At 42.2% G+C, this 12,248-nt stretch overlaps 2 long non-coding RNA genes across 2 annotated transcripts in view; both read left to right on the top strand.

Annotated features, from left to right (window-relative positions):
* The window catches only part of LOC106015449 (uncharacterized), a 175,726-nt gene that overhangs the window by 41,454 nt on the left and 122,024 nt on the right, over positions 1–12,248 (top strand). The gene's annotated exons all lie outside the window — the stretch shown is intronic.
* Positions 2,617–3,832, top strand: LOC110351819 (uncharacterized). Its single transcript, XR_002399753.4, has 2 exons — positions 2,617–2,827; positions 3,330–3,832. It is a non-coding gene; the product is annotated as an uncharacterized lncRNA (long non-coding RNA).

Genomic DNA, 12,248 nt, shown 5'->3' on the forward strand with positions numbered 1-12,248 from the left:
TTAAGTAAAATTAAATTTCTATTGATTTAAACAGAAAGGAGATAGGAGTGATATGAATTATACAAGGAATTATAATAGGAATTACACAGCTGCATTAATTTTATGTACTGGTAAATGTACGAAATATAATTTTATTATACAGTGCTGCTGGGTATAGCGTCATGAATAAGCTCTCTCCCGCTGCAATGCCTACAAGACCATGCCAGTTGATATATATCTGGGGTTTATTTTGTTTGTTTGCCTTTTATTGTCGCCTCATTCTCTCTCTGTTTTGCTCTTCCCCATGCGTTTACATTGCCCCTGTTGCATCTGGTTGTAACCTGGACTGTAAATTATCTGAAGTAAGAGGCCATCCGCTTAGTAAGTGTGTGTGTAGTGGCTGATAGAGCGGAGTACCACAATAATTACACCAGTTGTGCTGCAGTCCAAGGGACTGCTAGTGGAGCCCTGCCCAAGAAGGAAGATTTGTGGAGTTAGCTCGTTAGTATCCAGCAGAACCCACAGCTGCTGAGAAGGAGCAGCAGGTAAATATGGTAAATACTGCCTGGTGTTTCTAACCCTGTAGCACTGAGGTTGGTGTAGTATTTACCTGTAATGTCCACAGATGACCTCATGGATCGGGAGCCATGGGAGAGTGCCACCTTTCTGCTTCTCACTGTGAGCTGCTGATGGGGCAGCCTGAGCTCCCGCACACCTACATCACGTGGGACCGTTCCTTCAGGCAGTAAAAGTGTCAGAGAGGTAGCCTTGAACAGTGACAGATAACTTGAACTGCCGCAAAACGGTGAGTTAAGCCAAGCACCTGGGAACCTGGAACTTTTCCTCATTGAAGGAACAGTGAGAGAGAACAGGGCAGGGACCAAGCAAAGTCACTGACCCAAGTGTTGAGAGAGATCGTTTCTGAGGCATGGGAGAATCACGGGATAAAAATGTCTTTGGGAAGGGGCATTTATAGCACCAGGTGATGCAAGGAAATAAAGGTGGAGGAAGTTTCCAGAGAAAGCATCCTTTAAAAGTACTACAGTTTTTGATGTGATAAACATCATTCAAAGCAAACAGAACAGCTGCAAAATATGATAAAAATAACTTGAAAGTTCATTGATTTTGCAGTAAAACTGTAAGTACTTCACTTTATAGTAATTGTTCCTCTCATGCTCTCAAATCTTGTACTTGAGCTACAAGAGTATTCAGGTCAGGGTTGCATTCAGAAAATAGGCACAAAAAGACAATGAAGCTCAACTGGAGAGATACTTTAATCATGAGCTAATTTACAAACCAAAGCAAAACAAAATCATTTTTGTCTAAGATTATTAGAAGATGCTAATTTTGCGCCTAAAATTATCTTTTTCTGGAACCTAAAAAAAAATTAAAAAAGCAACTCTTATCTTCCTAATTAAATTTTGTGCCTTGGCTTATATGGTTGGTTGGACATTTTTTCCTTGTCTGAAGACAATGTGCATGTGTTATTCAAATATGAGTACCTCTGTAGTATAAACTCATATAAACACTGTCCTGATGGTACAAAACTAATGACAGCGCTCTTTGTAATCATTTTCTCTTGGCATGTAGTTATATTTAAAATAAGTGAGCAGCTTTTATGGAAGAGAGACACATGTGAAAATGGAGCCCTGCTAAGTGTGTGCAGCCTTGTAAAATTTGTAAGAGACTTAAACAAACAAACAAACATACACTAGCAATTTAAAGCAATGCCGAGTAGCAAGAACATTTCTGTGATCATACGATAAGGACACTTTGTGTCAGAGCTAGGCAAGGGAAGAATAGAGAGTATTCCTTTGAATTAAAAACATGAATATATCCTTTGTTATCTGTAACCATTTTTATTTTCTGGAAACGTTTACCAGAGTATTTTTCCCTATTAAAAAAAAAAAAAAAAAAGAAAGAATCACACTGATGACTTGATGTACATATGCACACAAATACTTGCACACTATGCTTGCATGCATTTTATATTAATAAATTGGAGTATTTTGATGTATATTTGTGATTTTGCATTAAGATTTTCTTCAGATATCATTACATAGCCATTTTAAAGGCCTTCCACTTGAAGTCTTTAAGCACATCTTGGAACCTATTAGTAACTTCAGAGTCTTTGGCTTAAGGGGACATTCATGTACTTAGTTTAGGCATATGCTTAAGAGCTTGACTGAATTTGGTTTTGTGGCATTGGACATCATCAAATCTGGGACAATAATGACACCATCTACCTTCGGAGACCCTTATGCAATATTTTCAACAGGGTATGGGAAGTTGGTAGGCCAACTAAATGCACTGTATACAGGAAGAAGTATTTTGCACCAACTGTTAGCTAAATCTGCAACACATTGCCACTGCAATCCCAGTCCTGGCCAACAGGACGAGGGAAATGATTGTCCCCTTGTATGCGGTAGTGGTGAGACTGCACCTCAAGTACTGTGTTCGGTTTTGGGTCCCTCATTACAGAAAGGGCATTGAGTTGCTCAAACGCCTGCAGAGAAAAGCAATGAAGGTGGTGAGGGGCCTAGGAAAAGAGTTATGAGGAACAGCTGAGGAACAGGGGCTGCATAATCTGAAGAGCAGGCTGAAGAGAGACCTCATCACTCCCTACAACCACCTGAAAGGAGGGTGTCGGTCTCATTTCTCAGGTGGCAGGTGATAAAATGCTTGACTGCCTCAAGTTGTGCCAGGGCAGGTTTAGGTTGGATACTAGAAGAATTTCTCCACAGAGAAGTTGGCCAAGCATTGGAGTGGGCTGCTTGGGGAAGGAATGGTGTCCCCATCCTTGGAGGTGTTTGAAAGGTGTGTGGACATGGTGAAGTGGTGGGACTAGGTAAGTCAGGTCGATGATTGGACTTGATGGTCTTGAAGGTCTTTTCCAGATTAGATGTTTCTATGATTCTACACTACTCCTCCCAATTCATGAGCACCTGAGTGTGCTGGCAAACGGAAGAAAATGTGGGTGAAATGACTACCTGAAGTGATTTAGTTTCTGAGCACTCTCAAGTTTTTAAAATCATAAAGCCTGATAGCTGCATGATTGTTACAGTTTAAAATGCTTGATGGTGTTCAGTTCTGTCCTATGTATGTAGCTACTTCAAACGCTAATTATACAGTCCTCATTTCAAAAGACTATTCTTGCACCAAGGCAAATGTCACCAAAGGTACAACCCCCCTCCTGCTTTTATTTTTTTTTTTTTTTTGAATACCTCATGGCATCTTCTGTCAGGCAGCTTATCTTGTTTTGTCCTCCTCTTTGTTTACAGGCTATGCAGCCTGTGCCTGCTACAGCACTGGTGCTCTCAGTGCGTTATCTCCTTTTTTCCATCACCCAGGGCAAAGATGGACCTAGACCTTGTACCAGCTGCCTGAGCTGTGGTTCCCGGGGAGTCCTTCAGCTTTGTCTTCTGCGATTTGTTCTGACTGCTGTGCTGCTGGCCAGGCCCACTGGGGCACTGAGCTGATGCCCCACCTTGAAGACTCCCTTTCCCATTGCCCTTTAGTTTTCTCACTAATTAATGCTCTCTGGATGTTCTCGTTTAAGTGAGGGCTCCCCAGGTTGCTGATTGTGCCCTCTTTTCATGTTCCTGGTCAGTTCTTCTAACCATATGGGTCTGATCACCCTGGTGTAGTCAGTAAAATGCATCTCCCAGTGCTGCTGTTAGCAATCTGTAATCCTATCATTGCTGATTTGTCAGGTTTCCCAGGAGCCAGGCCAGTCATGACTTTCTAGTATTTTTTAAATGCTCCTATGCACACATCAGACAAAGCAACAGTGCAAGCAAGAGTATAAGGTGTTGGAGTGTTACTATTGCCATTTGGAAAACCCAAACCTTCTGTTCCACTTCTTGCCATTTTGACCTCACAGTGATGTGCTGAGCACCAAGTTTCAGAAGTCAAAAGCTGCTGTAGACTCGAAAGGATCTTTGCAAAAATGTATTTAATATGATGCTGTTAAATCTGTGTGAGCCTGTGTTTTTATGCAGAGAAGCCAGAGGAATGGGATTATTATACAAGGTCATGTGTTTATACATCCTTTTTCCCAAGGTCGATCTGCAAACATTTGAGGGCAAGTTTAAATGAGGCTGCTGAGCCAATCTTCCCATTTCTTTTATGAAGCAAGGGGTTTGACTGCTCTCAACTAGCATAAAACCACTCTGCACTGGGAACAGCCAAATACCACCTGGTCTGCAATGAAATCAGAGCAGCAGATTTTTGAGTGTGTGCTGTCATTTTTTTATTTTCACTCTGGAAGCTCTCTAATTTCTTCTCCCTCTTACCACATATTTGAGTTTCTCTGAAGATGACTATTTGTACTTCAAGTATTTTTCCTTCTAATTTGGTCTTAGAATATGAAATATTGAATAATGCCAGTGGAGGAACATCTCCCTATGTACTCCTGATTCTGCTGATAGCCCATGCACAATACAAATGCCCTAGATAACTATAGCACATTGAAGTTTTTGCACCAGACATATGGCCTATGTCTACACTGCTCCTGAGTTGTCTCTGTCTTGGTGCTAAATAAATTAGTTGCACCAAACCCTGGTATTGTGCTCACATTGCCCTTGCCATTTCCTGCTGCAAGAAGATGGGATTTGTAGGCAAAGCCAAAGCCTGGGCTGATTTTATAGTGATGTCATTCGAAGGACTTTTTAGTTTGGAGAAGAGGAGGCTCAGGGGAGACCTTATTGCTCTCTACAGCTAGCTGAAAGGAAGGTGTGGGGAGCTGGGGGTCAGCCTCTTCTCACACATAACCAGCAATAGGACTAGAGGGAATGGCCTCAAGTTGCACCAGGGGAGGGAGGTGTAGGTTGGAAATGAGGAGACATTTCTTAGAGAGAGCAGTCAGGAGTTGGGACAGGTTGCCTAGGGAGGTGGTGGAGTCACTGTCCCCAGGGGTGTTCAAGGAAAGGTTGGACGTGGTGCTTGGGGACATGGTTTAGTGGGTGACATTGGTGGTAGGAGATAGTTGGACCAGATGGTCTTGGAGGGCTTTTCCAACCCTAATGGTTCTGTGATTCTATGAAGGGGAGATAAGGTGTAAGAGGAGTTTCTGGAGCCTTCCGCCTGCAAGATTGGTGTCCTTGGGTGACTCCAAAAGCTCAGGACCACTCTAGAGCTTTCTCCATCTGTTGCAGTGCAGCTGTGACAGAAACACCTCCAAATTAACAGCCTGGGCAGTAAGTAAACCAGGCCTCAAAGCTGTTGATAAAATACGATGTAATGTATTTTTACATTACATACAATACAATCCCATATTACATACATACAATCCCACGTTGTAATGGCATAGCAGGACACCAAGCTGACTGATGCAGAGACTAAAACCTGTGTTGATTCCATATTAATCTCACACTGTCCTTCCAAGAGTGAGATTAAGAGTGAGATTTGCAGTTTGAGCAAATGTTGGCTCTCCTTTTCTTTAAAATTTAAAGGTATAATGCAGCTGCTTATTCTGTCTTCTGGAACATTAATGGTCTTCCAACATTTGAGAAAACTTGATTAAGCCAAGACATAAAATCAAAAGCTCTGTATTGTAGTATTTCTGATAGGAAATTATTAAGATTCAATGATTGATCATTTCGTAACTTTTTGACTTAACTGTCACTGTTTTCTGCTGGACTTATTTTTGGATCACTTGTAATTCACAACTGGATAGGGTTTGGTTCATTAAATTGCAAAAGTTTTCAAGCCAATGCTTACATTGTCCATCAATATCTTGGCAGAATTATCCATGATTCTCCTTAATTGAGGGAAGCTGTGAGAATGGGCATCCAATTAGGGCATTCATTGTCTCAAACATGCATTTCTGTTTACGCCTTCTGGAAGCTTTCTCAATGTTCTGTGTTGTACTGGCCTGAGAAACACACTGGTCCTGACCTACTTGGCCTGCTAATCTCACTCATCCTCTGTCTGTCCTTTGTCAGACTTTTGTAGTCTGAGATTCTGCAACAAAATATGTAGATGTCTTCATCCTTTGGCTATTCCTTGAAGTGCTGTGTTTCTGGGACTCTAAAAACAGGAAGCTGAGTTGGGGAGTGAAAAGCAGAGAGCAGGGTTCATAAGAAAAAATTCTGCTTGCTGAGGTATTTCTGCAGCACCCCGATGGTGTGCCCCAAAGCACAACACAGAGTGCTGCAGAGATTACTGCTTTTGGTGCAGGGGCCTGTTTGCCTCTTTTGCCCTAAATTTTGAATCACGCCTCAGGTAGGAAGGCTTTGCGCAGAGCTGCGTGTTGCAGTGCTGCTGTGTGCTGCAGGGGTCCCTGCGCACCCTTGGGAGCAGTCAGTCATCCATCCACAGCAGCCAGACAGGCTGGTGGCCACAACAGCATCTCGCTCCATGGGCTCACCAGGATGTAGGGGTGGATGCAGACCTGCCCTCCACATGGCTGCCCATCCTAGGGAGCAAGGCCAGGCCTGTCCATACCCCAGGAGTGACCTTTTTGGTGCTAGAATTAATGTAATGGCACCACTTTTAATTATTCTACTGCTGTCACAGCATCCTAGCTCCTGCGACAATGGGGCTGTCGAGCCCTTTCTGCCTCATCCAAGTTTACCACATCTAAAATCAGCATTATGCCTTTACCACAGGTGTCTAATCTGCTTTTTATCAAGATTCATGGGTTAACAAGATTCACAACTATTTATTCCTTTAATAATAATGATAATAATGATCCACCCTGTGTCACTTTTCAGGCAGCTAATGAAACCACAGCAGCCTGGCATTGCAGTCAGGGAGGAGGAGTGTTGTTAAATCCCACAGGCTCAAGGCCCCTTGCTGGAGAACCCTGACAGACCATGGCAGGGACACTGCCTGGGCAGGGCCCTACAGCAGAGCAATTCACAGAAAAAGTAGGGTTGACACCACTTTTACCTTGCATCCCATGGACTAGAGTATTTTGCCTGGTGTAAAACAGCCAACATGTACTCAAACCAGATCCTAGCCCCATGCAAGTAAAGCTGGATTTGGCCTATCAAAAGACAGCTATCCATCTACATGTATAACCTTGTGCTTTAAAATGTGACAACATTCCCGTGCACAGCTATTTAGCTGTATTTTAAAAATACACCAGTTTGAAATGCCCTTCTGAAGTATAGCAAGAGTCCCCTGGTTAAGCGATCTTGGTTTAGGGAAGGAGGATTGATTAGAAATAGTAATAAATTCTGCAGAATATGTGGCCATGGCACATTCAATCTGGTAAACCTCTTATGTCTCACAACCCGATCATGCATTTTCTGTGTCAGTGGGTGTGTAATCACTCTTAATACAATGATTTACAGTTTGTATGCAGACAACAGATATATACACTTAAATTAGGAAAGAGCATCCAGAAAATGTTATATTTATAATTAAAGAATACACCAACATTATAGGTGGTGTAAGACTAAATTCTGTTTCAAGTCAGGAAAATGTAGCAGTAATTTTCATCTGAAAATCTGTATCATTAAGGAATTGTCCAAGATTAGACCCCTACAAGCATTAGCTTGTGAACACTGGGGGAAAAAAAAGAGCAACAGCTTTAAGCATTAATGTGGTTAATCCCACGGCGTAGCACTTGGTTGGAGTCAGGATTTGGAATTATAGCTCAAATGGTGATATTTCAAGGGGAAGGTCAGTTTGAATCAGTGATAATACTTTGCATTTTTACAACGCCTTCCGAATAAGAACCTCAGAGGGGTTTATAGACATTAGTGAATTAAGGTTCTCAGATCTCTGCCAAGACTGCAGCTTTATCCCTGTTTTTTGGAGGGGGAAGACTGAGTCAGGACAGGTTTCAGTGGCCTGGCTGGGACAACTCGGGGTGGTGCCACGGGTGGTGCCCCCGGCTTGGTACAGCTCTGTGGGATGCATGGGCTTAATTGGGGGAATGGGACGTGCTGCTGGTGGCAGCGGGGATGAGGTGGCAGGGAACCTCAGCAGCTTGGGTTTGGTGCTCGTGTTTTGTGGCTAAGAGTCAGCAGTTTGTTTTGACTCATTATCTGGCCATGTGTTACGCTGCAGCTTCTCAACATGGGCTTCTTGCAGCTCTTCCCATCCGCTGTGGTTGAGCTGCTTCATGCTGCTCTGTCCTCAGAGGGCCCTTGTAACTTCTGTTCAGCAGTGCTCCTGAAGAGAGATCTTGAGCCAGTGGTATGTGGTGGGAGATGTGTATTGCCTTCTTTTCTTGGGGGTTGGAAACGGGATTCTGTCCTTGACAGGAGCGCTGTTCTCAGACAGTGTGAAGGAGCAGTAGGAATGGAGAATATCGCCAGGCTTCCTGCTTCAGCGTTTCTTACTCCTTTTGGGATACTGTTTTCAGTACGTGGCTTACAACACAACTTATTGTTCAGAGTGAGATTCAATTGAAATCAATTGCTAATTAAATTTATGTCTAAATTAATAAATCACAACTATTCAGATCATGTTCATATGAATAATTTCTATTATGGTGAACATAATTATTAGATTCAGCATTTAATGAACCATATTGTTCGATGAAATTCTTGTGACAATTGGGACTAATAGAATATGTTAACCTTTATTCGCCTCAGCTTGACACCACATTAGACCATGAATTAATATATAAGTGCCTAGAAGAGTTTCATAATTAAGTAGCCATTGTGACTCCTTTGGCCTGTCGGATGAGTTACTTATCCCGTGTCCTTTCTTTAGAAAGCAGCATTTGAAGCAAGCCAATAAAGGCCCCTGAAATGTGAACAGGGTGTTCTGTTCTTTGTTGTCCCTCCGCCTGTGCAAGTAGCGTCCTGGGCAGTTTGTGTGCACTCCAGTGCGATTCAATTACACGCGTTACCTCCCATAAACACTTCAGCTCGGCCTCCTTCCTCCCTCCCCCCTCGCCACAACCTTGAACGAAGGAATTGCTGGGAGCTTCCAGTCTGTGCGGGTCTTAAATATACGCCAGTCCTAAAAATTACTGCGTGCTAAAAAAATGTTGTCCAGGAGCGCATCCATGCAGATGTGCTGCTGCAAGTAAATTCCCGTGTTTAACTACCTTTGCCTATTTTGTCACTGACATTGCAGAGGAGAAAGCCTGGAAACAGTTTCTCTTTTTTTTAAGCAGGCTGGAAGGCAAAGCAGGGAATAGGCAAGAGGGAATCCAGGGGATTCTAGTCCCCTAAATGCTGTGCAAATAGGTTTAAAAGGAAGGGAAAGGCTGGTGCTCTGGAAGCCAGGTCCCCATGATACACAGCTCTGTGCTATCCCATGGGCCCAATGTTTAGGCTTTAGGCCCACGCGGCTCCATGGGAAGATTTTAAACCCCACAAGCTATGTACTAAGGGATGTTGACTGCAGACTTCAACATGTCGCGTTCCACTCTGAGGAATGCAAGCCCTGGTGCTGAACAACTAAAAGACATTTGGTAACTAAAACAATATTTCCAAATGGAAATCTTCTTATTCTTGGAAAAAAAGAAAAGGGCAACAACAAAAAAGATGACATAGAAAATGAAGCAAAAGCACTGAGCTCTGCAATCTAGAAAATGAAAGCTCAGGAGCCCACTTAACTTGATCTTGATCAACTGGTCTTGATCAAACTTGTCTCTGTAGTACCTCCTGGTGTCCACCTTGCACACCAGGCTCCCATGTGCCGTTTATCTGCTGGGACCAGCCTTTTTCAAAATTTGAAGAGGTTTCCATAGGACTTTCCAATACATGCTATTACTCCTCTAATTTTAAATAATAATGAAGTGGGATAGGATTATCATCACAGGCACATTTTTATAGCTGGAGAATCAAAGTATTAAGGGACTTGCTCAAGTGTAATAAAAGAATAACTGAGCTGGAAACAACTCAGGATCTAGGAAGATTTTAAATGTTCTTCACAGTGCATCCATGAATTAGGAAGACAACAGGGTATACAGTTATTTATTTCTTGCTTCTTTTCACTAGCCCAGACAAACACGAGCAGTAATATTTTGTGGAAGTTGCTTTTATTCTATAACAGCAAGTAATAAGGCCCCAAGAAAACGATTTGCTAAGTAGAAGGAAGAAAGGCCAAACTTGTTAAGGAAATAATGTTATTTTCAAGGTTCTCAGGGGATATCGGAAACAATGGAGAGTAAAACAAATATTAAAATTGCATATAAAAGGTACTTGACATTTTCTATCTCTAACGGCCCAAACAGCATTACTGCAAAATGCTGTGATGTTATTCTATTGGCAAGAATACAAAAGGGAGCAGGCCTGGGAGATGCCAGCTATTCATTTTATTAAGAACTCAAAGAACAGAAAAATGAATAGGTAAATTAAATCGTAATAAGAGCTGAAGAAATAGCAATGCATTTAGTTATTAAAGCCCATTTAATAGAGGAACTTTCATAATTAAAGTGACTCACCCTGCAGCTAGCAAGAACACAGTGCCGCTGCATGTATTTTGCGTGCAAGTCTTCATGGACATGTCATGCTCTTTACTCAGACTTGTCCACATGGGAGATGGAAGCTTCCTACTTGTAGCTGTTAACAGAGTTTCTTCTTTTCCTCTGTTCCATCAGGTTCTCTGCTTTTGTGCCACAGCTTCTGATTTTGCTCATTAGTGTTTCATTTCTGAGCCTCTACAAGGTCAGCAGTGGGTGAGAAAGCACCATTTAAAACTGATCTGGTAATGGGTGGGAGCAAAGACCAACACGGTGGTGGCCTTCCTCAGGTGACTTTAAACCAAGGCTGTGAAAAGAAGGGCTCTGGTATGTGTACTGATGCAAACAGCCATGCTTCTTTAGGGAATGCTGTCCCACCCCCTGGCAAAACAGAGCATTTCACTCTGTCCTTCTCTGCTCGTAGACTAATTTTGGTGTCTTAATAACAAGCGTACCTTTAAGTGCAGTCCTAGGCTTTGGAGTAAGTTGGGCAGGCAACGATAGTGAGACCATGTACTGTATTGGTTTCTTTTTTTATTCTATTTTATTTATTTTAACCTTTGATTATCAGTACCTTTCCTTGGAGTTTAGAGCTGGCAAGTGAAGTAAGATGGGTTTCTGTAATGCCTTTTGTCTTAGCTTGATGCAGATGCCATGCTCTTGGTGGGAAGAGCAAGGGTTTTGCCCACAGCAGCCAAGCCAGGAGTGAGACAGGAGGGGGTAGGACACAGAAAGCAAGATGCCCTCATCCCCATACCCCTTGCATTGGCCAGAGGTGTCAGGCTGGGCATGTGGCAGGGGTGACTGCATGCTGTGAGAAGCAGCGAAATAACTTCCCAAAGTCAGGGAGTGCAGGGTGGAAAACTGACTTGCTGAGTCGCAATCTGCTTTTGGCAGAAAAGTGGTACACAGCACCCCTTGCTCTGAGCAGATTGTACAGTTACCTTTTAGCCCTTTGCTAGTCGTTGACAGAGTTTGTTCTGTTCACGCTGCAATACAGGGACATTAGCTCGTGACTTCCCTTAATGTTAAATCCAGAAGTTTATAAACAGAAGGCAGATGCATGGATTTCATACATATATTATTATTAATTATATTAAATATTTCTATTATGCAATATAAAATGAAAGGATAGTATAATACGTATGTCTCTGCATAGTCCTAGAGACTTGCATTTGCATGTCTTCCACAGGAAGTGGCCTGACTTTCAGGACAAGCGTTAGTTGTTAATGCTGAATTTCCATTGTAGGTTTAACATGGATGTGGTGAAATAAATACATATTCAGACCTATAGCAAAACCATCTACATAACTTAGGTGGTTCCACTGCTTGTTTCTTTAAAATTTGACTCTCTTCCCACTCGAACTGTTTTGTAGGTGGTAATTGCTCACCTTTATTAGTTAACATATAAGCCTCTCTCTTGATTTACCTGTAAACTACTTGGTAATTTATTTTGGACATAGTATTATTTTTGCATTACACTTTCAGCCAAATGTTGGTTGATTGTTCCTCTTAAGCTGTTGGAAAGAAGCTGACTTACGCCAGCTGCAGGGTTGCTTGGTGATATTTCTTTTTTTCTGACCTGTGGTCACCAAGGAGAGGTGATGGCAGTGGTGCACCTTGACTTTGTTGGCTTCTGGCTGATGGCCCTTTTCAGACTGTGACAGAGGGACAGTTTTTTTTGGAAATAACAGTGTAAAACCAGTTCTGTTTTTCAACACTGAATGTTTTTCTTATATTTCTTACTCTTATATTACTTACTTTACTTAAGGAGAAATGGTTTCTTATTCTTTGTGCGATTTATTCTTTGTGTGATTTGTATTAAATCAATATCTTGCTGTGAAACAGCAAGTGTTGGCTCGGAATTGAAGAAAATTGTTGCCATTTTTTAATT

This window comes from Anas platyrhynchos, chromosome 3 (genome assembly GCF_047663525.1).
Source record: "Anas platyrhynchos isolate ZD024472 breed Pekin duck chromosome 3, IASCAAS_PekinDuck_T2T, whole genome shotgun sequence".
Lineage (NCBI taxonomy): Eukaryota > Metazoa > Chordata > Aves > Anseriformes > Anatidae > Anas > Anas platyrhynchos.